The sequence below is a fragment of the Corvus hawaiiensis genome, chromosome 8 (assembly GCF_020740725.1).
Source record: "Corvus hawaiiensis isolate bCorHaw1 chromosome 8, bCorHaw1.pri.cur, whole genome shotgun sequence".
In the NCBI taxonomy this organism is placed as follows: domain Eukaryota; kingdom Metazoa; phylum Chordata; class Aves; order Passeriformes; family Corvidae; genus Corvus; species Corvus hawaiiensis.
This window is the reverse complement of record NC_063220.1, coordinates 26672319-26700034: the sequence shown is the minus strand read 5'-3', so window position 1 is coordinate 26700034 and position 27716 is coordinate 26672319.

Here is a 27716-nt window from a genome sequence, read left to right as displayed (position 1 = left end):
GTGTTTTGGAGGGCTTTATTTAATATATGGCAAGTAAGTTCAGTAAGCACATGCCAGCAAGAAGGAAATAACCAGGGTAGGTGTCTTATTTGTACTCTGGCTATAAGGGCTCACTGGGACTTTGTGGCCAATGGACAGCAGTGAACAATGGAGTTTGCAGGTACTTGGAAGCACATCCACAAATAGAACTTCATTTAAATCTGGTTTGCATAATCATTTAAACAGAGACAAATAAAACAGGCAGAACCCCAATAAATTTCCACTAAGGCACAATCTAACTTTTTTATTCATAGTGGTGTCATGAAAAAATAACCAGAATTACAACTAAAATCAGGTCAGAAAACAAGCAGCTTATCACTATAGCTATAGGAGAGAACACTGGGCAACAGAGTGGCAGAACTCTGCCAAAATGAGGCAGTTGCAGAATTTATATATCTCTAGATTATTCAACTCCTTCACAAAAATTCGACCAGATGAGCCCAGTATGATAACATGAGCAATTGAGAACCTCCAGACAGCACATCCATTTACAAAGAATCTACTCCCTTTACATAATCCACTCTGTTGTTAATTAAATTGTGCTGACTGGCAAGGCCATTAGCTGCAAGTTTCTTAGCTAGCAAAGTCTCCTATGGGATGTTAACTGCTTTGCTTCCATGGGAGACTAAGGCTGAGGTAGCAGTATCCTAACTGGGTTCTCTATGTTTCTGTAGGACATGCATTTTTGGAGGGAGAGGCTCCTTCTTATTATACTTTTTTCCTAGGTTCTGAAATCTTGATAGTAAGTGAGGTCTATAGAGAGATCTGAAAAATAATTATTGCCCTGGTATAAATTCCCAGTATCATTTAGTCCCAGGAAATGAGTTTTGCACTGTGTTTCAAATGTATCTTTTTAACAACAAATGATTAAATAAATTAATTAATAAATATTGAGGATTGAAAAATTTTGCAGCAACAGTTTACAAAGATTTATGGTATAAATTAAGGTTTTTGAGTCCTTGACCTCCAGCTTATTTGCTGTATTTATATTGCTGAATTCCCAATGTTTATCACTATCTATATCAAAATGACATCATAATCCTTTTTCTGATACAAATTAGATTTAAGTCAGAGCTTTTAGCTTCAAACCATTCTGAAAAGTCTGAGGATGTATTGGTTGCCATAACACACAAGGCATCAGTTTTTCACCTCTTCCAGACTGTTACTTACAGAAATACCACCAGAAGAAATTGTCTAAATGACTTTAAAATGTTGACTGTGATCAAAATAAGCAACGCAAGATACCAGATCATTTTAGTTTGGGAAACAGATATAAATCTCCTTGGCTCTTGACATTTCTGTTGTCAAAACATATGACACAAACTCAGCTAACCTCTCTCAGCAGCTATTTTACTCCAGTGGCTTCACAGCCATCTGTTTCTAGTGTCAGCAGTGTATCAGAATTGAAATTCAGACTCCATCCTGAACAGGGAGATGACGCTTTTGAATAAACACCATCATCCCAAATATGTCCCACATCTCCAGAGCAATAATAGCAGGGGAGAAAAGAGTGGTGAGCTCTGAAAATGGGCCATCCCTCCAGCTGCAATGATTCACGGTTTTGTCTTGAATATATTGCTCATATCTGACATTGTCTTTGCACTGGCCTTGGATTTCAGTGGCTACAAAATATAAATTGCCTGTACACGTTCTGTTTACACTGGAGCAAATTGCCATGGTTATAGTACAATCAGGAAGTGCAGAAAAAGTGTGGAGCAAAAAAATGGATAAGAGAAAGCTAACACATGGTCATAGAAAAAGTAATGATCTTGATCAAAGCAAAGGAGGTATACAGACAAGAAAGGAGTTGTTTAATTTCAGTAGTTACTGGGGCTGAAACTGCTACAGATCTCTGTATACAAATTAAGCACTGTTTCAAACAGTATAATCAAGAACCACTCTGCACTTTACAGCCTCGAGAGGAGTATAACTAGAAATGTACAAAGGGCAAAATGGCAGTTTCGCTAAAAAAGTGAGATTTAAAAACACATATTCATTCAAACTGTAAGTGAAGACTGAAGTCTTCAAAATTCTTGAAGCAATAAAACCCCCTGTGTTTCCATGGGATTGTTAATATCTAATAATAAAGAACATAAAAATACATTTCAAAACATTAAAATAGAGAATTTTAATGTTGTTTGAGCTTTCAAGTATTCATCCTAAAAAGAAGTTTAATAAAATCAGCTTTGGGATTTTTTTTTGTATTGGTGATGGAATACTGCCCTGACCAAGACTCAGCAAACAGTTTTGTTGCAGGGCTGGAAGTGTTAATCTAAAACTAAGTGAAATTACTTTGTCACATGCTATTCTCACAGCTTTTAGCAAAAGGAACACCTGTAAGTCAATCGATTGCTGTATGTGTGGTAGAAGACAGATCATCTCAAAAAGTCCTTTCCAACCCAAACTATTCTGTGAATCTATGATTGTGGGGATTCTGAACAAGAGTTTGAGACATACAGAATGCAGTACTGGATTGCAGGTGTACATACAATAGTGAAAACTAAGTAACATCACCTTGGCCCACACAACACTTAAAAAATGCTTTTCTCAGTTATCTGTGTCCTGCTCAGATTACTATTTACTGTATTTACTCTTCTCCATCATTTCTCAGGAGATATTGTTGTAGCCCATGGAAACTTTTGCAGCTGTGATAGTTAGCTGTCACTGATCACATTTTTTTAAAAGAAGAAAAGTTGGCAAACCTGTCTTTGTCAGTGTTTGTTGCTGTGACAAAGGGTAAGCGCTTCCTATATTGACTGCAACTGCAGTATGAGGCTTGCAATGGCATTTCAAGCGTCTCTTTCATTACCATTTTTAGATGAATTATCAACCTTGGCTTTTAATATCTACTGTAACTCCTGCTGCAATTGTGTATATACTCTGTGAGTTCTAGTGGATTTACTTGTTAAAGATAAGCTACTTTGTATAGAAGAGACATTATAATGACCCCAGTGTTGGGCAGTAAACCATAGAGACCCAATACACTAAATTTTCTAGAAGCTGATGAAAATGACCTTTGGTCCCTACAGGTTTGCTGTATTTAAAAAAATCTGAATCAAAGTAAGAAAGATATTTCCTTTCCCCCTGCATTTTTAATGTAATTTATACTAAAATAAAGATCAGAAGCCAAACCCACCAGCCCACCTATACATGTATATGAGTTTATAACAGAAAAAGACAAAAGGGCATACTGTAAAATTCATTTCATAGAGTAAGAAAGAGGTAGAAAGATATCAGTGGCTTTACCTAAAGTAAAACAAGAAATACACAGCAATAATAGCAACTGGCCTCCAGAAGCCAGAAAGTTATAATTCCTGCTAGAATGTGTGAATCTCCTTTGGTACCGTAATCAAGTCTCTGTCAATGATATACACACTGCCGCAAAATGCCAGCCATGAAGGAAAAGGAAAAAGTACTTACCTTGTTGTAGCAAGGCTCATTATTCCCTCTTCTGACAGGGCTGGAGAGAGCAGTTTTCTTTAATACCAAGGTACTTCAATTACTTTTGCAGCACAAATACATTCCTCTTATTTTCTGCTTCTTTGGCTATAGAGAAAAGAAAGGATCGCTGTCCTGGATTGTACAGACCATGACTATGTTTTGCTCTCCACATGAATTTGAAGCCTATGTCTTTGCAGGCACAATTTTTCAGTCTTCAACTGAAACACGGCATATTGCTTTCATCAGGTCCTGTAATACTTTTAGCTATAACATTGTCATGAGTGTTGAATGTACTCAGCCTTGTGCTAAACCTGAGAAGTTTGTTCACTCCTATGGACTACTGACACTGCAAATAACACCTAAATTCTCCTCTAGGTAATGCAGTAAACACAGAAGTGGAATCTCTGTTCATCTGTATATATCCTTTAAAATTATCACTGCAGGTAAGCTAGTAAGAAAGTAATGTTCTCATGATTTTTACTTGCTCTTTTCTATTTACCATTTAACTTTTACATATAAGCAAACTTGTAAAATGAAAGTGCAAAGTTAACTTGACCAAGCAGTTAAATACCCTTCTCTGCTTTTGTTAAGCTAAAGGTGATTTAAGAGGAATCCTGCTAAGAGGTGAAAAAAGACTTTGATATCACCATAACACATATGTCTGAACACAGAGGTAAGATTCAATATTGAAGCTTTTTCAAAATATCACTACAAAGCAGACACAATACAGATATAATAGAACAGAGAGCAAATGTCCTTTCCAGCAGAAAATGCAATGTTCATTAATTCATATAAGCAAAAGAATGCAGCATAATTCATCTTACCAACAGCTTATTATGTGAGCATAATGCAAAACTTGAAGTGCCCTAACACATTGTAAAATATAAAGTGATATAAATGAATATAAAGACCAAACTGGGAAGTATGTTACATAAGAGTTAGCATAATAATTATGAGGTGAGCCATATATATGCATTTATTATCAAGGACACACAAAACCTCTTGGATCTATCCTTGGTTTTTTAATATGGCTCTGTTATGTTAAGGGCAGAGAGGTGAACTGTGCCAACAGACAGGCAAGCATGGGTACGTGCATGACAAATCTATGACAGGCTGAAAATTTCCAAAGTATTCACATTTGTCTTTTAACATCTGAATTGATATTTTCAACACCCATGTTTCCATCCACCCACAGCTGAAAACTAACCAAAAGCTTTCAAGACACTTACTGTAAATATTTCTTTTCAACTGCATAGTATGTGAGTGCTCCCATGGTCCAGCTTTGACAAATGTCTTGAATAACACTTGCAGTGACAGAAATGCAAGAGTAAACAGTGTGAGTAAATCATATTGCACAAAATTATCTGGGAGGATATTTGCCCCAAATTATTAGTGTTAAAGTGAATCATCAGCTGAATTAAATAACTGAGAAATTACAGAGACTTCTGAAACAAAGACAGACTGAAAAGTATTATTGAAGCACAAACATTTGTAAGAGAGGGGAGACCTGGGAGGTGACACAGAGGTGGTCAAAACGTGTCTTGGTGCTGCTGCAAGTTGTCACACAAGCAGCACAGCCTCTGCCAAGGCCTGACAGAGCATCTTCATTATCAGACACCATGAGCAGTCACACTCCAACCAGGAGAATGAGACCTTGGGGTGCAGCAATTAGGCACCCAAACCTGGAGAGGGCACACATCACTCAGGGAGGGTGGGGAGCTCATGGGGGAAGGGGGTCTGAGCCCATCCTACTGGGGGTAGGATGAGTTACGAAGGGTGTTTCGAAACTTGTGGGCATTTGTTAACATTTTGTGTCTAGTTTTGTGGATTACTTGGTATTGATTCTTAGTACATAGTCCACTGATTGTTAATTACATGTTGTTAAGTATTCAATAAAGTGATTTGATCCTGATTTGGTTTAGAATATGTGATCTAAGCTCTGTGAAGTATAGTTTCACATATCTCAATATTCTACTTCTTTTCTCCCTGACATATCAGCTGGACAAAGTTTATAAATACGAACTCCTAACAGTAAAAAGAAAAAAAAAAGGAAAAAAATTCAGTTCAAAAGTTTTCAGCTGGTGGTAGTGGCACTTTCTGTGTACATGATACCACACACTTCACAAGATTACTTTGAAACCTGAGAACCAGCAATCCCTAAATTCCATCTGTTACAGACAATCATATAACTAACTTTACACTTTTTTACAATTCCATAAAAATTATTTAGCTATTGCTCGAAACACTTCCAGGAAAAGTTAAATATCAGCAGTGTTAGGGAAAGCTCTCTGTCTGACCGTTCAGGAGCCACAGTCCCACTCCCACAACCTGACCTGGGACCGAAGCCCCTTTGCAGCTGCACCCCCACACTCACACAGTCAGATCAGGTTTCCTTACCCCAGGTTTCCCACAGCAAAGTCTCAGACATCCAGATCCTTCAAATGATTTAATCTTGTTGCAATAACTAAATAACAGAACAGCTTGAGCTGGTGCCTCCAAGGAGGGACCCCAAAAAAAGGGACCCCTGAGCTTTTATCCCCTCACAGTCTAAGTGTGTGATAGTCTGGGGTCCTCAGCTCCTGCTGCGTCCCTGAGGGTCCCTCAGCAGGTCCCCGAGCCCTTTGCCATGCAAAGGATCAGCAGCTGTCTCGGGCTCCCACTACCCAGAGCTCAACCTGCAGCTTCCACTGCAGCTGCACCCTGAGCTGCCTGCACCAAATGTATTTCTCAACAGTTAGTAACTCTATTTGCAGTGGACAATTCAGAGCATTTAAGTGAAGAATATTTCAGGTTCTTGAATGGGAACTAGTTCTGGAGGCATGTTACGTAATCTTTCTGGGAAAAATCTGTCTCAGTTCAATTTTAGGGACTTCTGTGAACTAATTTAACTGCCATGATTTCAGCTTCCCCACTACTGAGGAGGATGCAGTAACACTTGCTTACCTTCAGCTCCGAAGTTAGTACCCTTTAGCTGTCTTCTTCAGAAGAATCCAGAACAGCCCATGAGTTCCCTGGTTCCCTCATTTAATGACTGAGTAGATTAATGAATTCACAGAATTCATTAAAACTAGTTAAGAGAGAAGAGTAATGGGAATAATTGACTAAATCCTAGCTTTTGAAAATATCCAGGGCTGATTCATGACTAAGGACAGCTTTGCATGAGGTGGCAATCCCACAGTCCTGCTCCAGCTGACTATAGGGAAAGTGCAACTATTTGTGTGGCAGCTGCTGAATAACCACAAATTACAGCCTGCTGTATTACAGAAACCCAGAGGGCAGTCTTGGTTTACCTCAATACCCTGGGCTCTGAAACCATGATATTTCAACTTTTGCTCATTGTGCAAATACCCAAACAGCTCAGTGAATTCTGCTTCTGACACAGAGGGTGAGCAGGGGGGTAGGAGCTGCGACATCAATCTTCTATCATGTGACTTGCACTTGCAATAACCATTTAAGTGCATGAAAATTTCAAATATTTATAGAGCTACTTGTTTTTAATTAATTAATTTCAAATTAATATAATTTATTTCTAGTTTCCTCCAGATAATTTATTCGCCATTCCCAGATTTGTCATATGTTGGCCCTTTGTTTTTCTATACTCCATATCTAATATTTCCCAACTCAGATAATTATTTTAATTGCAGTTATATACTACTAATACATACTACGACTAAAATAATGCATTTTCAAAGCTGAAAATTATTTCATCTATGGCAAGTTGTCAGTTACAAGTGCTTCTCACACTACATCTTTTTATATCATTCTCATGAAATCAAAATGGGATTTACTATTAGAGTTTTCCCACACATTCAGAAACTTACTTCTTAATCCTACAATTACAACACATTTGTACAACACAACATAATATCACATTTGATTATTGTTGAAGAAGGACAGGCTTAATTATAACAGTTTTGGTAAATCCAGTGTGTTCTTCGTGAATTATCTCTCACACTGACAAAATTTTCACACAGTTGTCAGGGATGAAGGCCGAGACAGATCACATGGATGTCCTCCACATCTCCCTTCCTTAAACAAAGCAGAGGGAGGGGCCTGGAAACCTAAATACCTGTGTGCAACTGCTCATTGTCTCAGCTATTAGTACAATCCTGTTTATGCTGATCCCATTCTAACAGGAGAGCTTTCAGAAGACAGTTTCCAACGTGAATATAAAACTAATAGAACAGGTATTGTGAATCTAAGGTAGTTTAGAAGTGCATGGCAACTGTAGTGTAGAATAGATCTTTTTAATAGCACCTGCAAATCACCATCCACAAGTATTTATTCTCACATCTCTGCAATGCAGTGCTTTTCAGAAAGAAACCTTGTGATTATCTCAGTCTGGGAGCTACATTAACAGTTTATCAACAGGCTTAACCACCATGCAGTATTCATAGGCAAACTCACCCAAGCAAGTTTTGGAAACAAAGGCTAGAATTTACTTCTTTTCTGACTCTAGTACATCCTAGTGTGATCTTCAACACAATTTTCAGTCTAAATTTGGTGAGTTAAAACTGAGTTTGACCAAGACTGCAGCAGAGAGAGCAAGCACAATATTGTTAAGAACTGAATTTTACAGTACTCACTTTCTGAAAACAAAATGGGGAGTTCTAATTGGGAGGGGTGAGGGGGTGTTTGGGGTTTTGGGGGTTTCTTCATTGTTTGTTGGTTTGTTGTTTGTCGTGGTTTGTTTTTTGGGGTTTTTAGTTTGGTTGGTTGTTTTTTTTTTTTGACAGAGGAAGCAACAGAAACTTTTTAGAGGGTTTTAGCCACATTTTGTAGCTCGCACTGCTGTATTTGGTATTCAGGCAGAATATAATTTTAGATCCAGAATATAGGATAACTAAAAGTAGGCATAGCAAATTTGAAACACCACTAGTCTTAGTTCTAATCCATTCTATGTCTTGCAGTTTATGACATTTCCCAGAAGCATCAGCTACAGCTTTACCATTCAAACTGAAAAGTAAAAGCAATGCAAATTATGCATCTGAAAACTCAACTTTTTTTCAAAACCTACTATCTTTGGTGAATAAAATTATGACTCAGGTGAAAAATGTACTACATTAAAATATCATAAAGTAATGTAAAAATAAGTTTGAATGAGAAGAACTCTTGCATTGGACTGATTATGATTAGCTTTGCCAAGCAAAGTAATCTGCAGTGGAAAATTGGAAGGAAGGAAATGAACATCTCATCACATTTCCTTCCTAAAGATGATATCAAAGCTGCTCCATAAAAACAGATTTTGAAAAAGTATATAAACAACACAGACAGAGGCAAGTCTATTTGCAATTCAGTATTCAGCTCTTCAGCAAAGTATGTCCAGACAAGAAACAATAGTTGCTACTTGATCACTCCAAATTATCAACTACTGACTCAGGCAGTGTCTTCACTAGAAAAAGGACAATAACAGACTTAAACCTAATCTGTTAAAACCTGTACTTGTCCTTACTGACAGAGAAAGAAAATAAAAATTACACCTTTCTTCCTTCTGGTTTTATATGTAATAATTATGGCAATGGAAGGCATTATGATCTCAAGGAGCATCCTAATAAGGATTGCCACCTGATAGTGGCATCATAGTTACTACAACATATGGGTTTTTAGACATATATTAACTTAGTGTCCTAGTGATCCCTTCTGCAATTTCTATTTAAATGGGATTTTTGAAAGGCTACTGAAGGTAGTCGAATGTTTCCGCAGGTCACAAAGGACAGACATAAGCACATAAGTGATACTGCTGAGGTCTCAGGGTGGTATTCATCGCATGACATTGCATTTGGCAGATGATTTATGACTACAGAGATCCTTTGCCTCCACTTATAGCTCATTCCAGCATTCCTCCATTCTTCCTACTCTGCAAATGAAGCGCTGTGAATTGCTGCTTCATCATCCTGACACTCTGCACCAGCTCACTGCATTGTCTGCCACAGCTACCCAAATTTGAAATATACTTCTGCTGCCTTGGGGCTCTATCAATACACATCAAGGTAAAAGGAAAGGAAGGAATAAGATTTTTTCACACATAGGTAATACATTGATTCTGCGAACACAAATTCCATTTGTAAAACCCCTGTATTCGCTTCCACATTTTTTCAAAAGGATTACCACCAAAAGGATTTCCAAGCACCACAAACCTTTTAAAATCCTGCCTGAAGTTCATTATAGTCTGTAAATGAAAATCACACCTCCCTGAGAACTTCCACTGTACATCAGTCTCATTGCAGCTACAAAAATTCTGCCAGAAATTATTTTAATGGCTTTCATCCTCTACATAAACATTTCCTTCTCACAAATTGTGTCTCGTATATAAAATCTGGTTGGAGAAATAATCTGGTTTAGTCTGGGAAAATAAACAATAAACATCTTTAATCTTAGCGCAGTATTAAGAAGTGTGACATTTTGGTTTTATCTACGTATCATTCATAGTTAATTTGAAACAAAAGGATTTTCATACCAACACTTTCACCCCTGAAAATGATACATTGCATTGTAGATGTGGTAAGCAAGGCCTAAGTTGATCCAAGGAAGCCATTAGTTCCTTATTAGACTGCACATACACTGATAGAGCTAAATTCTTATCCAACCTTGAATTCTCTACACAAAATACCATTTAGGATGTTTCATACACACTGAGACCTGACTGCTGTCATTTCAGGAGTCCCAATCCAATGATCAAAGCTCTTTATTCATCCCTAAATTGGATAGAAACGTGCTAGAGGAAAGTACCCAGTAGCTCCATCTGTGCTTGGCCCTGGCTGCTGCTGCTGCAAACGCTAAGGAGGTTGGCAGGGCAGCTGTGGCAGTGAGTCTTGTCTCAGCACCTGAACTTTGAGAAGGTAGCAGAGGTTATTTCCCCACAAGTAGCACATGTTGCCACGCTAGGATAAATTTCTAAGTGTCTTATTAGCCAAAAATTACAAACTTTGAGCTAATGAATGCTCCTTCTTAAATGGTGTGATGAATTAGAGTCAGTGTTTTCTTTTGCACATTAATACGAACACAAAGAAAAATACCATTTTCATTTATGCCATTTGCCACGTTCTCTTACTTAACACTTTATTATCCCAGCAATGTTTATTCTCCTCCTTCACAGCAATGAAAACTGATTATTTAAAAGGAAAACAACAGAATTACACCCTTTCACTAATGTCTATGTCCTGTTTTTTCATTCAGTTCAGAGTATGGAATTTTTCTTTTCCTTTTGGATAAAAAAAGCATCTGAAGGATCAGAGTTAGAAGGAACAGTTCAGTTTTGTATATTCATACATCCACACTTTGCGATACTCTGAGGGAATAAAACATGATACAAAATGCCAGTCCTACTGAAACAAATAGTGAAATTACCATCTCCTCTTACCAAGACTCTTCCACCTTCTGTTGCCATTTGGGCCTGGTTGTCTCGCCTCTCCTTCAAGTTCACGCTGTCTGCTGGAGTTGCAGGCTTTCCATTCCCTGCTGTAATTCCACATTCCCACTTGTAGGTCTGGAGCCTCTTCTCCCTGAGCAGGCTCAGAAGTTGATACAGAAACAATCTCTCCTGCCTCTTCCCAGTCTTCTTAAAAGAGCATTAACTCTTTTGAGTCATTGACTCACTGATGAGACAATTGACTCCTCTTTTCTCCTGAAAAGAAATTATGTTCGTAACATATTTTAACATGTAAACCCAGAGGAAACAGTGCATTTTGATAACATATGATTCTGACAATTTATTTTAATATGTTCTTACATGAAATACTTCCATCTGCTCAAAATATAACCCAAGACAGACATAACACATTATAAAACAGGTAGACAGAGATTTGAGTCGAAGTGTTCATAGAAGAAAGTACACATATCTTTCTAAGGAATTATTTAAGTATGCTGAACAGTTAAAAATATTTCATACAGCTATTTCAATAAAGCAGTGCAATTAATGCAATTACTTTAATGAACTACTCAAATTCAATCATGGCTTGAGCTGCTTCTACTGAACATGGCCATCAACAGGAAAAAACAGAGAGGATCTTCATTTCAATTAGCTTTGCATCTGAACCAAGATTATCCCTTGTTTTGTTTGGTTTTATTGAAAGATGTTTCAATTGTTTTATGAAGGACAAAAACTGTGAACAAAATAGTTATTACGTTTGTGAAATATTTAATTCTCAAGCAATTAACTGCAGCAGTGTTACCACAAATATGTTTCTTCACTGCTTTGTAGTATCTCAGAAAAATTATACATGTCAGGAAGGAATATCAAAACGAGAAAGATGGACGTTTTGAAATGAAAAGGTGAATATATGAAACTTACTTGTCACTAGAAGGGAAAATAAATCTGAGTAACACCTAATTAAAAGCAGTTTTGAATCAATTTGTTCCTTTTTCACCTTTCTGTAGAGCTATAGTAACAATCTCTTTAAATGCCTACACATTTTGCAATATTTGCAAATTAACAGAATATTCATGAAATATACCCCCGAAGTTATACCAGAAGACCTTTATATGTAAATAAAAAAACAACAATCAGACTCCTTGAAAGTGTTTGAAATATGTCACTTATTTGCCACTTATCTAGATCTTATCTTCATGAAATAAAGATGTAAACACCACTGACAGATGGATATACATTCTCTTCAAATACATAATTCTACAGCCTGTAATCCCATGTGAATGGGGAGACTGAGCCCAAATTGAAAACCACCCATCTTTCCCTATTAGTGGTAGCTCTACTCTGACAAATGTGAAAGTTGATAAGGTAAAGGCTGAGGGAACAATGCTGGAATCCTCAGTTCTACTGGCAGGATTTTGAGCCACAAATATTATTTCTCTTTTGTCCTGTACTTCAGACTTCAGGGGCCCACTAATCTTAGATAATGCATTTTTTGGCACAGTCTTCTGTGAGATGAAATTTACCCTGAAAATAGTAACCAACGAGGTTACTCTTTTCTTTGTGGCTCTGGAGGCTGATTTTACTGGTCTGTTGTGGTTTTGTCCTGTTTAACCTTCCTTACCTTCCTTTAGTTTCCAGGTGGTAGCCTTATTTTTGAAGTTGCTAGAATTCTTTTCCCACTGTGATCCAAGTAATGGGCATTATTTCATAGCTTAAATGAATTCATTAAAAGATATAAGGGGAGTTCTCTTGGTGTTCATTAAGCTTCTAATATCTTGTGGGATCTAGGGGGAGCAATACGTTACTTCTCACTGAGAGGGATCTTGACTTTCTCCACTCACTCTCTATGGGAACTGAAATAACAGCCAACTGTGCTGTGTTTTCTGCTCTAATTAGATTTCAACTTACATTTTATTATTTCATTTTCTCTCCAAAGATATAAAAAGAAAAAAGAAAAAAAATCAATGGTCTAGTTATTGTTATGAAGTCTCATGTTAGTAAAGATGCTTCCTGCTGGCTGTAGAGATATTTTTCAGTCTCATGGCAATATTCTTCACCAGACTATTGGGTTGCCTTCCTGCAGCAGTGTACAGCTTACACTAAAAGTGGCTGTCCCTTTTTTTTCAGAGAATCTTTAGGTCTCAAGCCTTAAGTTGCAATAGTCAGTGTATTCATTTTATTTATGCCTTTTCTGACTTTCTGTTTATCCAAGGACTGTAATTATAGCTGAGAAAGAAAGATCAGATTTTAAAAAATAATTTATCACTAAAAAACTTTATTTAAGCACACAGACAAAGCATTCAGATTCCCAAATGAATTAATACAATTAATAAGTGCAATGAATATTCTAAAAAATTTAGAGATGCCATAAAGTCTGCCCTCATATTTTAGGATTTGTTGGAAATTTTCCGTTGAGGAAGGAAAAACAATATGTTCTGCTTTTTGCTCTATGAAATTGCCTCCTGCTGATAGTGCTGAATATCCTGATTTTCAAGAGCACCCTGAGGCTTGAGGGTCACCTGAAAGTGAAACAGCTACACAGCAGAACCAACCCTCTTACAAACTAACTTGGAGAATATGCCATTTCATATGTTCATTCTGCTCTCTTGGAATCCCTTTTCTGATGCCAAGTGTTATCTCATCCAGAGTTCCATTTCTTCCTGGAACCTGTGCTTGAGACTTTTAACTTGTAATGTGACCAAATTGCACATCTATAGACAGGGAAAAGAACAAATGTAATTCTAGGCCAACATTTCTAGGTAGGCTCCAGTCAAAGAGCAATTATTTATCTAACTCTTCACCTAGAGCTCAATTGAATTAATGCTCCAACAGGTGATTAAACTCCTTCCTATTTCGTTCTACAAAATGCATCCTCTACTCGCCAGAGAATATTACAGAAACTAAGAACATCTCAGCCTGTTCTTACAAAGTCAAGATAGTCCAAATCACAAATAGCTAAATGAAAGGCTCCACACAGCAGCAAAATCCAACACCCAGCTCTCTCACCGCAGCCCTGAGAATTTCAAAAAGGGTGTATAGAAGTATGAAAAAAAATCTATGTGTGTCGTACCACAGCTTATAAACTGGACAAGCTATGGCACTGCAGTACAGGACATCGGATGTGTTCTTAATAGGGCTTGTATTAAGCAAGAAAGGCAGCAAGTTGGATACCCATTTTTACTATAATTAAGCATTCTTTGTTAATCAACAGTGAAATTAAACTGTGTCTTCAGATCATGGAAAAATTAAGTGGTATATTTCATGTGCATTGTCAAAAAAAAATCACTTTGATGGGAAAGCCATAAGAAATAAAATTCTATTTCCATTACGTAGTTTTACTGTTTTCTGCTAAAAAGAAGAAATATGTTTGGCTATGAAAATCTTCAAGAGTTGTTTTTACTCTGTGTAAATGGCAAAGTTGTAGAATCTCTAAATTAAAAATAAATCACAAAACTGCTAGATTTGTACAGGCAAAAAATGCATTAAATTTGATAGTTACACACAGCTCAATCTGTCATCTTAAAAACACATTCATTCCTATTTTCAGTATTCATGTAAAAGTGGATGTGTTTTAGAATTGTAGAAAAGTTAAACTCTTTTATTGCTTACAAGTTTCACTGACTTGATAAGAATAAAATGAAGGCTGGTATTGATATTCATTGAAAAATAGCAAAGTCCTTTGATTTAAGAATTTTGTATAACAAAAATTTATGGCAACACATTCAACCCATTGTCACCCTGGTGAACTCTGTCTTTTTGACCTGGCTGGGAAATGACTACCAAATGTGGGAAGTTCTCTTATGGTCTCAGTGGACTTATACATCTGAAATCAAACAGGTACTATTTGTTTGACTGACATGGAGATTTGTTCGTTGTTCAGAGCTTGCAACACATGAATTTACAAACAGATATCACTCTAGAACCTGATGACAATCTCTTCATTATACATGCTCCTTTGGTGATTTGGCTGCTGTATATTTTCACTAAAGTATTCAGAGACATAACTCATCTGCAAATGAGATGCCCTTTTCAATTACATTTCTGGAAAAAAAGTTGTCTAGAAAACTTTTTGACAGTACTTGGGAAAGAGTGCAAAGAATAAATTCTTGAAAAAGTGAAAGAGGTTTTTCAGGAGGGTTTTTGGGTTATTTTTCTTCCTGATGGCTAATTTAATTTCGGTTTGCTAGGTTAGTACTCTTCCCCCATACTGTGTTCCTTCAGTATCTACTACTTGAGTGATTTTGTAATTGACTGCCACACTGCTTATAGCTGTATAGGCAAAATTTACTGTGATTAAATCCAAATTAATTACTTCCACCCAAATACTAGCAGAGGAGAATTTGCTTGGGGGGGGAAAAAAGGCTTTACATACCTTCAGCTGTCTCAAACAGAAAACTCATAACCCCTCCCAGAAAAAGGGTTTTTAAAAAGCAGACCACAATCTAAAGAATTAAACTGACATGTTTATTGGTGGCTTAATCAGAATTTTGAATTATGTATGACAGGTTGAATCTGATAAATTTGGCAACTCTGGACCAGTAGCCAAAGTCAGCCTCTGTAACAAGTGATCCATGAATGCACAGCGACCGCAGTGGACATCCCTCTCAAACTGCAAAAAGATCAGGTGGTAGGGAAAACCGTAAGGGCACAGCTTCAGCCAGAGAGAAGCCTTAGGGATTGCAATTCTTTTTCTCCTGGGGCAAGGATCACAGCACTCACTTCCAGGATTGTGCCACGACACTCTTCTGCCTTGGTAGTGTGCTAGAGGAGGTGGAGAGCAGCCATGGGTTGCTTTTGCTTCTGCATTTATATAACAATTTGCAAAGAAATTTCTGGCTTCTAAGGAAAGAATTAGTCTGGATTAGTGGTTACCACAATTTCACAGAGAGCATTTTAACTGCCGGAAACTTCCAGCAGCAAAACCAAGTCCTTTCCTGAAACCATGACCAGGAAGCAGGTTAAGTTGTACAGCCTGGGTTCTAGCTGGAAGACAACCACCATGATGTACTTTAAATTTTTCAGCAAAACCTTGTGATAGATTGCTTCTGGAAAAGGACTCAAAGGCTTCGCTTGTAATTTGTGCTTGGTAAGAGGCATTTGTGTCACCGTCTTTACAAGTGTCTGCATAGATAAGCATAAAGAATTAATTTTGCAATAAGGGCTCTTACAATGGAATCTGAGTCTGACATTCTTAAGGCATGCTAGAGGATTTAGAAGTAGAAGCAGGCCAGCTGCACTTTCTAAATAAATGAATAATGTAGAAACAATTACTGCTTTCCACAGATACTGCACAGTATAACACACGATTTTTTTTTTTTTTTCTTTTTGCAATGTGGATGTTTATGTTTACAATGGCACTTTTCTCTGGGGAAGTGACAGTTATGACAACTGAGGACAATGTGCTTTGCAATTATTGTACTACAATGGTAAAAAAGAGGAAAAATCAATGAAACCAATTAAACTACACTAACTGTAGTGCCCCAATCCAAACATCCCTCTGCATCCAAGCTTTCCTCTTAGAATCTACAGTCAAGACTCCAGTATTCGAATATCAAACCAAAACAAGCGACAGTGGCGCTGTTCATACTGACAGGAATAATCCCATTCGTTAAAACCTGCTGTCCTTAATCTGTTATTTATGCAGTTGGTAAAAGAGCTTGTTTGAAATTCAGTTTGGCTGATTTGAAAACAGGATTCTGAGAGGAAGCATTTTCAGTGGCCTCCAAGAGCAATTGGTAAAATGTGAATACACCAACCAGTACAAACTTCTTTCCTTCCTGTGAAGCTTTCCTAGTGCAAATGTAACTGGAAGGAGTAGAGGAAGATATTTCCCTGAAAGTATAAGGTGGGTCCATACTTGCCACTCCTTCCTTATTTAAGAAGAATGTTGATTGCTATGTAAGAAGTGTTCTTTCTACTGGGTAGAAGCATTTTTACACTAAGTTCAAACACAGGGAAGCAAAATAAAAAACAAAAACAAAACAAAAATTACTGCCTTATGCAGATTAGGAAGCCATATTCTGTAAACTTAAATAATGCAGCAACTAAATCAGGTGTAAAGGTCATAACAAGTCAGCTTTGTTCTACATTCCATCTTTACTGAAAGGTTTGATCTATGATATTTTCAGAATGGCTTCTGAAAAAGACATCAGGAATGTAAGGCACAGGGAAGCAGTGAAAAGGTTACATACTAACTGCACATATAAATGCAATTTCCTAGCATTTAGCAGATTGATAAGCAGACATTTTCTAGTCAATGTTTCAGCAAGAGGCACAGTAAATAATTAGGAAACCTTTTGCCCTCTTGAGCCTTGAGTTAAATTTAGTGATGTCACCACATAAAAGGAGTTCAATATGTTTTTTGTGGATCCTAGGAAAAGTGATTCATATCACATGAAATGAAAGTGTGTGGCATCTGTCAAAGAGTGAAAGAGATTACAGCACAGGCTAGGATACTCAAAGTGGGAAAAATGCTTGGATACAAACAGAAGTTCAGAGTGATGCAAAAAAGAGTGAAGTATGAAGACATGCAAACACAATGAAGTATTTCTGAAGCTCATTTCAGACAGCATTTTGGATCTTCTAATGCTTTGCGTTCTCTGATGTTTCCAAAACCTCAAAACTGAGTCATAAGAAAGGATAAAAAGCTCCTGACCTGAAGAAGTGGTGGGAGCAAACTATGGAATCTAACGTAAAAATGGGTAAAAAAAAGAGTAGCTTTTTCCATGGATATATAAAGAATGTGTTATTAGCTGCCCTTATTACAACTGTTTTTCATTCTCTGAAATCAAATTTCTCTATCAAAGAATTAGGTCAGAAACAGGACTTTTAAAACAAATACATCATTTTACTGAATGCCTATTCTACAAATTCTTCACAAGTTATACTAGAATTTTATACAGGAAGAAAAGAACAAGCAATGAAATTATAGAATGCAACAAAATTTCAAATTTTGTGATATCTTTCATAACCCAAACAGGTGACAAATTTTGGATGGCATTCCTTTGTGTCCAAGTACCTGAAAGTGGATGAGAAGTGACACATGCAAACCTAGTTTGTCCTGTGATAAGAACAATGACAAAAAAGGGGTGACAATGCAATGCTATTACCATGAAACATTAATAATGCTAATTCTGTGCTACTCCTGAAAGATGATAATCCTTTCCTACAGTCACATCCTATTTACAGTCATTTTGCCTATGACAGTCCTCTTGCTGCTGATACTGTCTGATAGCAGGAAGCCATCTGAGACTTCATGGACCTCTCTCAGTTGTCTATCAGTTGTCATCCCCTCCCCAGTTGTCTATGGAGAGATCATTTCATCTACCCTGAGCTATGGATGAATATAGTGTTGATAATATGAATGGCCCGTAGCTGTAGAAGCAGGCATAATTAAGTGCACTGTTTCCTTCACTGAGTTTTCTGAAAATTTCTAAAATTCATTGCACCCTGTTTGACTCCTAAGTATTGAGTCAGGACTTCATAAATCTACTAAACTCACGGTAGTAAGGCTAGTATTGAGTTGAAGGCCAATAAATTCTTAGCTAATCCACTAATACCTCTCTCAACCAGCTCTCATGAGACAGATCCAGCCGGCAAACAATCAAGCATTTCCCTGAACGCAGAAAGATTTTATCTAAAGTAGTGTAAATACATCATCACTACAAATTAAATCTTGGCCTTCTTGATAAGCGGTAAGTAAGTTAAGAAAGTTGATTCTAGCTAAGGATTTGAAGCACTTCTCCCTCCTCCCAGGCCTTCATGTTTAACCTTTAAAACTTAATACAAAAATGAATACTAATGCTTTTGTATTACTCTGCGTTTTCCCACTAGTGAGGGATAACTGAGATAACACAACACAAGGTATTATGTGATTTCTCTAATGGTGACAATAATGGTTTCAAGCTAGGAAAGGTATTTCCAAGTTAACTGTGTCATAGGTTAGAAAGCATAGTCCCAGAAGGGACGTCCTTGCTAAAGGGTGCTTACAGTTTCCTCTGGGAACTGATAGAACCTATCAGCTGGCCAGTTTGAATATGGACAATTCTCTAAGCCACTTAAAGTTGTGATCACCTCTGTTATCCACATTTAAGAACAGACAAACTCCCCCTCCAAGCTCTCTCTTGTTTCCGGCGCTGGGACAGGTGGCTACGGGCCCCGTGTGGGGGCCAGCGGGCCCGGCCAGGCCCTGCTTGGGCCAGGCCGAGCCGGGCCACGGCCATCCTGGAGCCGATGGACCTGTTCCAGCCGTGGAACCCCCCCCACTGCCTTGCCGTGGGCAGCCGGAGCGGCTCGGCTCTCCCCGAAAAATTCAACATTCCAGCTGCAAAGCTGCAAGGCCGAGGTGAGATTAACCCTTTTACTGCTGTGAAGAGCTGAAAACCTGAGGGAAGAGAGAGAGGAGATGCTTAAAGCTGAAATTCTGTTTTGAAGCTATGATATATCAGAGTATCCTGTTGTAATTTCATAAAGATCTGGGGGGTGGAGTGTTCAGCTCGTGAGCAAAAGCACCTGCGCTGAGATAGGCAGATGCTGACGCAGCTGTAATTTCATGAGAAGGTTGGACAGGGAGAGATGAACCAGATGAGGACTTTTGCTCCAAATGGGAAAGGAGAAACCTCAGTCCCTAGAGATGCTCCCAGAGATAGTCCTAAAGATGAAGATGAGGAAGACCCTTTGCTCCCAGGGAAGGAGAAGGGCCTCTGGTTTTGTTTCTGAACGGCTCAACCTTAAAACTGTACCCCAAAAAACTTCAAGAGTGGACCCTCGAAAGCAGTTGCGGGAAAAGCTGCAAGTCGGGGGGAAAGGACTCACACGCAGGCAGAGAGACTCCTCTTCCTGAATGGACTGAACAATATTTGGAAGTGGGTGGCTGTCTCGTTGTGATAATGTTTTCATAGCATGAGCAAGAAGAGACTTCTCTTTCTAAATGGACTGAACAAGGTTATTATGGAAGTGGTAAACAGACTGAACATCTTAAGGGTTGTCTTTTTACATTGTCAGTGGGAGAAGGGAGGAAGGTGGGGGGAGGAGGAGAGTTCTGAAGGTGGTATAATTTTTTTTCTTCCCTCTTTTAGGTCTGTTAATAAACTTCTTTATATTCTTTCAAGTTTGGTACCTGCTTTGCATTTCTCCTAATTCTTATCTCACAGCAGATAAACAGTAATGAGTATTTTGGACCAAACCACTACACTGTTGCACAGAAAAATGCAGACTACCCACCCAGCATGTGATAAAATCATTGATTTCTCCTTTCCAAGCAAAAATATCTTTGACTTCATTTTCAGAAGCAGGAAGTTCTTTAGTGAGGCTTCATATTTCAGAGTATTCTTAGAAAAGGATTTAATTAATTATGGGCAAACACTGAAGTTCTATAGATACAATTATACACGTTCGTGAATGCGTGTGTGTAAATTTACACTGAAAACATAAATTAGCAGCACTAGATCTCCAAATGTATTGAGGACAGCATAAACCTCTCTCCCTCACGAGACTGAAACGGTTTCTATTCACTCACAAGAGTCTGACGGAAGGTAGGAACCCACTTCTCAGCCTCATAAATTGAGCGGGTTATTAGGCAAGCAGTTCAAAGCAATTCAAAGGCTCTCATTTCATTCTCCCCACCCCTACATGCAAAGCTCTCATTGCGGCACTCCATGATCCCAGGCACTCACGCCCACCTCTCAACTCTTACCCACTTCACACCCCCCTCTCCAAGGCAAACCCTGTAATGACGAGTGCCACTGCCCCAGTGCACCCACAGGCAGCAGCTCCACAATGTGCTCTGGAGAAGAGCGGCCCATAAACCCCCAGGACAAAGCCTGATAATGAGTGAGATGCTTCATATGCAGTGGGAAGTAACAGTAGAAATAAACTACTCATAGAACCAACTGTTGAGACACAGTACACAGAGGATACAAATATCAGGAGATTAAATCAACTCCCAAGTAAGGATATCTTGGCAAGTAACCGGAAATTAATCCCTCATAGCTTGCTGGAAGCCAGTCCACAGCAGCAAAAATGACTTGGTTTGGGTTATTTTTCAGCTGAATTAATACAGAAACAGTTATTCTCAAGAGGCTGAGGTGGGATAGAAAGTGAGCTTAAAATCTGAATTCTCTGGGAAAAAAAGGCTGAAAAAAAAAGAACAGGTCAATAATATTTTTTTTAAATCTATAATATAAAGAAAATTAAGTCCTGAATAATTTGAAAAATCTGAATCTAAGGCTTCTCATGGATACATCCTGGCCTAGAGAAATTAGCATATCTCCAAAGAAACAGAGACATAAAAAAATGGCAGGATCTGGGCCCTAGAAACCTGCTTTATGTCAGTCCTGGGGAGAAAAAAATAGTTGCTAAGAACACCTTTCTCAAAACAAGTACTGACAGGTTAAAGAAAACATTCAGTTTCCACTGTTCTTTCCCAAAAAAAGAAGTGCTCACATAAACACCCATACATTAAAAAGGCAAATAATCAAATCTGTGCCAGTTCTGTAAATTTCTGACATCTCTTGTCTGACAAACATGCACAGCAATGCCACAGAGCATTGGAAATTTTTCAAATTTCAATGAGGAATTTAAGAGATTCCCCAAAAAATATTTTTTCTCACTTTCTCACACACACAAGTGTGCCACCTCTTTCTCTCCTTCCTCAACAAAATGGTTTCTTTTCAAGTGAGATTATTTTCATAGCTCTCTGAAGTTATGATGGAACAGACTGAGCTGCTGCTTCGTTTCCTGTACATCCTCTATGTGGACTCAGCATTTTGAGAAGAAACTGAGAAATAAACAGTGACAGCCATGGCCTGCCTCCTTGTCCTTGAAGGGTGATACTGTACAGACTTAATGCAACATGACTTTCCCTAGTGCCTGCTTTGCTTGATGTCAGAGAGGAGTGCCTGGTTTTGTCCAGTCACTCCTGCATGCTTGTGCGACTTTGTGTCAGACGCTTATCCAAGTCCTACAATGGTTTGTTTGCCTTGAAAGTACTTGATCTTCGAAGAATGTGATAATATCAATTAAAAAAAAATAAAGTTAGGCTGCAGAGTGATGGAGAACTCTCTAAAATACTAAAGGCTTTTAAAATATGAACAAAATAAAAAGAAATTTGGATTTATTTTTTTTCTTAAAAAATATTTCAAATGTTTGGGCCTACTATGATTTATCTAGAGGAATAGCAGCAGCTCTGCAGATGTACCATAAATATTGCTAGCTGTCACACAGAAATAAGGAGGTGAGTTATTGCTCCTCAATCCCTTAAAAAAGACATATAATATAGGCTACACACTCCAGCTTCAAGGAAGTTCATATAGTACTTTTTGTTCTTTAAAGTGAGAAATACAAAGCTGGGTGAAGTCCTTTCAGGGTTGTTTTTCTTTTCTTGTTGTGAGATGCTTGCTTCCACTAATACTACAAGGTAACAATAATTGTTCATGCATTAGCAGCAAACAATCAAATTATTTCACAGCTATCTGCAGTACAAATGAATATTTTCTTCTAATTATACCACATGAGTGTTAATAGGCTTCTAGAGGTACTGTCCTGCAAGTAACTTGGTGTCCTGGGTTGCAGTGTATTCTATTACCATCCTCATGAGCCGTTGAAATCAGGAGGGGCAGTGTTTCCTTGCCTCCTCCCCCCAGACTATCTTTCTGTTAATTGCCCATCATTGTCCTGCCACCTGACTCAGAGATAACTCCCTCTGGACTATCTTCTGTTAATGAGCCTAATCAACACTTGGCCTCATGACTCATTACCCCATTGTGAGATGCTCCACCCAGAGGGAGGAACCAAGCATCCCATTGTGGATAAGCTGAGACTGAACACCAGAGAGCCCCTTTTTTCCACTGGATTTCCAGAGGACAGGAGCTACACAGCCACCACTGGACTTTCTGAGGAAGAGCAGACCTTTTCTACAGGATCGCTGCTTCAGAGGACTGCAGCCACCATTCTACCAGACTGCTACCACCATCCTGCCTAACAAGGACTCAGGTTGTATCTTGACTCTGTCAGTTTGAAACAGCGTTTTCTTTTAGGTTTTTTTTTTTTTCCCCTTTTCTTTAATTTCCATTAAAATTGTTATTCTGACTTGGTGCTTCCCACTGGTTTGTTTTCAAACTAGTACACTTGGTGAGACTTGAAGACAGGAAAATTCCTTTATAAGACTATTTAAGGATATATAGGTGGATATTTATGATTTATGGCAGGTTATCACATAGTTGCAATGGAACTCTGTATTGTATTTACTTGAATATCTGAAGAGTTTGATAGCGTTGAAATTACTACAGTGATTCCATAGAAAACAGTTGGTCTGGTCTTCTATTTAAGATTCTCAAGCTGATTTACACCAGTAAAGAGAAGGAGAAGCAGACAGCCTCTGGACAGATGAAAACACATAATTAAACCTTGAAATTTTACCGCCATCATATCCTTACATTCCCTGAGCTCTTTTTTCTTTCAGTCTAGCTGTCACTCCTTTAGTTTTCTGTATCCTTGCTAAAAGTAAAAAGTATTCATTATGAAGAGAGACCTTTTATACCATTTAGTCCAATGGCTCTACTTTGCAAATATCACTGCCACTTAGTCTGAGTAGGATGGGAGGTTGTAAAATACAGTTTTTTACCAGTGATATCATCTTCTTTTCCACACAATTAATCTATAAATAATTAACATGAGTCGTCACCCTATTTAGAGGCTGGCATTGCTGAACTTCCATTCCTACAGAATATGCTCAGAGAAGGATGAGCCTTCAGAGCATGTCCCTTCTTGCTGCAGTAAAAAGGGCAAAAACGCTGGGAGAGAGCCATGAAAACCTGACAATATTGCACATTATGTACTTCACTACAACACAAAGAGAAGCTCACAGGTGGTCAGTTTGTCACGCATTAGAAGTTTGGTTGCTTAAATGGGATAGTGCAGGATATTACAGTGAGACACTTTAATATTCTGTGACCAGTTAAAGGAGCTATTTTGACCCTTAAACCACTGGAGTATGGGAAGAGAATTGTGCTGTATCAATCTGTATGAATCTGACACAGTGACAGGAAACCTAAACAGTGCCTAACAGGTAGAAGCCAGCCTTTAACATCACTCGTTCTAGGCTATGAAAAACTGCATGGTTTCTTTGCTTCTCCTACATCAGATACCCCATAAAACTGAATCAATGACACCAAATCAAACAGGAACTCTTGAGGAATTTTTTTACCCATGTAATTGACATTATTATTAGATTAATAAAAACCACTAAACAACAACAAAACACAAATTAAAAAAAAAGTCTGGATCCATTCACACTAATCTAATGAAGGAGCTTAATACTTTTGTGTTTCTTATAAGTTACTTCAGCTGTCACTCAGCATTATCTGTTATGAAAACACATTCTGCATTTCCCACCTGTAGTGGTAGATTATTAGCTCTGTTATCTTTGTGTAATCATGTAAAACTCTGCACCTTAATTTATGCTTCAATAAAGCTACTATTTTGTCACATGAATAAGTAAGTCAAGAAATCACAAATTTGAGACAAATCCATGACTCTTGCAAAATATCCTTCTCTTTGGTCTAAAGCTGTGGTTGATTACCAGAGACATACGTCATGGAGAACAGCGGGCATTAGGAAAGTGTCTGTTTTCCCAAACACAATTCTTACAATGCAACAATACTGCATGCACCTTGTAAAAACTATGTAAAAAATACTATTCTTTACCTTTTCAGTGGAAGAAAAAGATGTTAAAAGCCATAATAGCTTACATTTGTAGCTTTAGTCATCAACAAAAGTCACTTGAAAAAATTTGTCTAGATGAACTTTGCTCCCAAGGGATGGACAACAAAGTTGGATTTGTCAACACAAACTCTCCAAGAATCGTGAAGAAAAGTTGTTCAAAGCATTATAACAGTAAACTAGACAAATATTAGTCCTATTCTCCTTGAAATTTTGGGTGTTTGAGCATTAATCACACAAAGGACAATGATTTCAAATTGCATTTAATTTTTAAAACTAAGAGGAATTCAGAGAAAAATAAAAGTATTAAGTGATTTATACTGTTAGATGTTATTCTTCTAAATGATATGCTTACTTGGCTTTTTTTGTTTAAATTTAAATATTTCATGTAATTTCTCTATTGGATGGGTTATTTCTTTGAAGTACCACCTAACCAATTATGAAGAGTATAAAATCATATCTTTGGTCTTAACCACTAGACCCCTCTTTCTAGATAATGAGGGTTTTTTTCTATCAAATAAACCAAAACCCTGTTGATGTACTTAAGCACAGCAATATAAATGGCTATAGGCTGGTACTAAAATATTTGTCCTTCTCTCCAGTTTCCTTTAGGGCTACAGACTGAGGTAATAACTTTTGAATAAAAGGTCTAGACTAATACAATCTGGGTAGATTAAAAAACAAGTCTCATAAATCAGTTTTCCAGTGATGTTTATTTTATCATTGTTCCTGATTCTTGTCATGCAAACATTAGTCTTGTAGGATGTATCAGCTTCTGTTAAAGCCTTGATTTATTTCACATAAGAGAAAGAAACCTGTCATTGCATTAAAAGTTAATGGACTCTTAAAAAAATCTCTTTAGTTTGCTATGCAATTTTCTAAAATTCAGGCCAGTAAGGGCCCAAATAACCCTGGGTTTGTATTGCAATAACATCTTAAATATATATAATTATGTTCTCCATTAATTCATGGGGTTTTCAGTGTTGTTTAAAAGAGCTCAGATTAAACTAAAAAAATGGTTGGAAGGAAACTTGAAGGTGACATTGAATGTAGCTACCCCATGGATGAAGGACTAAGAAGTGGAGAAAAAAGGTTGGGTTTCACTGAGCTCTGGGTGGCAGTAGAAAAATCTCCCAACAACCAAGCTTGCTGGTGACTGCAACCAGTAGTAGCATCCAGCAGGTGTAATCCATCTAAAACCTCACTTAGCTCAGCTTAACAGGAACAGAAGCAAGGCCCACTTCTCAAGGGCTGGAGGCAGGCAAACCTGATGGTGGGACCACTGCCATTTCATTTCCAGGAGTCTGTTTCTGAGTGAGAACTGCCAGATGAACAAATCTAGAACACGAATTCTTCAGACACCTCAGGGTAGGTGTAACAGAAACAGTGGAAGCATAATCTCCCTAAATGTGTTGGGCTTGAAATGGAGCCACTTAGAAGCTTGGTCCTGTAACTGTAATTGTTCTTGGACCAATATCTTGTGCAGTGTTGGATACTCTGACTTGGTAGTTTTCTCAGTGGTTCAGATAGCTACTTCTGCATGGCCTTTTGCTAGGGAAACCTGTGCCCTTGAGAAGGGAGACCACTGATCCTCTACAAATGTGCATTTTTGGGATATACATAAAAACCCTCATCATGACAAATGCACAAGACATGTAAAAAAAATCATTTCTAGTCCATTTCTTCCTGCTGAAACTCATATCTCTAATACAAAATTACCATATAAGATAAAGTGATTTAAGTGACGTTACCAGGCAAGGCTGTGTCAGAAATGGGAAAACAATGTCAAGTTCCTGATCCCAGTTAAGTGAATAAACTTCTAGATTATGTATTTTCAGTTGTCTAGTATGTTAGGTCACCTTATTTAACATCTAGATAAACACATCTTACCCTGAGGAATCAGATCACACGTATGAAGGAAGAATGAATAAGTTCAAAGTTACATTTTTCAGCAAAATTAAGTCTTACCTGTTGTGTTTACTGTTCCCTCTAAATATTTGCATGAATCATTAGAAGTGCACTTTATAAGTTACTTCAGTAACATTAAATTTGAGGCCAACCATGCAAAAGGAATAATATGCAGAATGGTACATGGCCTCCAGGACTAAGCAAACTCCTTCTGCATCTGGCTGTACACGAATTGTTTGTAAAACCTGATTTAGGTTTGTATTACAGTCCTTGCAAGGCTGTCATGTCAAAATATTGATGTTATTCTAAAATGCCATTAACCTGAGGGTGTCCCTGAGGGTGCATAATGCACAAAATTAAAAGGTCAATAATGACTTCCCAGCATCACCAACAGCGCGGTTCTCCAGGGCTGTTAAGTTTCTATGTCTGCCTTAATTTTTGCCAAGAGGATACAAAATGTTACAATTGGCATCAGTGACTAGGGAATACTCACTGGGTCATGGACCATGAACTCTTTTCCTGGGTAAATTACAGAGTCTTTGTGTGCAAGTGCCCAAAGTGAAAGCCCTACTGCCTCTGATAAACCAATTACAGGGTGCTCACAATATTTCATTTTGCTTTCCATCAATGGCCAATTGCACTATTTAGCCTTAGAAAGTAGTAATTGACCAGCTGTCTGATTGCCATGTATGCCTTGGACTCACGCACCTGGGAAGCCCCAAAGAATATAAGGCCACTAATTTTGAAAGTTCAAAGGCTCCCTCCATAATGAAAAAGCAAACACAAGAGTAATTTTACTGGCTGTAGTTCTTGTTGGATTACCTTATGCCTCGAAGCCCCGCATTACTCTGTTTAGACTGACAATGCAACTTGTGATTAGATAGTAAATTTACTGTTTGAATAGGATGAGCACCAGAACAGCAGAAAATGCCATTGACTGCAGTTGCAAATTCCAATAAAGTCTGGCATGCTCCACTGCCTATGAGCATCTCTGATGTAAAGAACTGTAGTTAAGCTTTTACCTTGCATGCTGGTCTAGAATTCAAAGAAAGAAAGGAAAGAAATCATCATAAGAAGCCCCAGCTGTTGTTCAGATTGTAACAGCTTTACTCTTGGTGAGACAAAATGTTTAGATGCTTCTCAGTATTGACTTTTTCACTCAATTTCCCTCTTCTGACCCCACTCTTTTAAAGATATTACCTACTGTGCTGCCTATGAAACACAGTTCAGGATGGAAGTT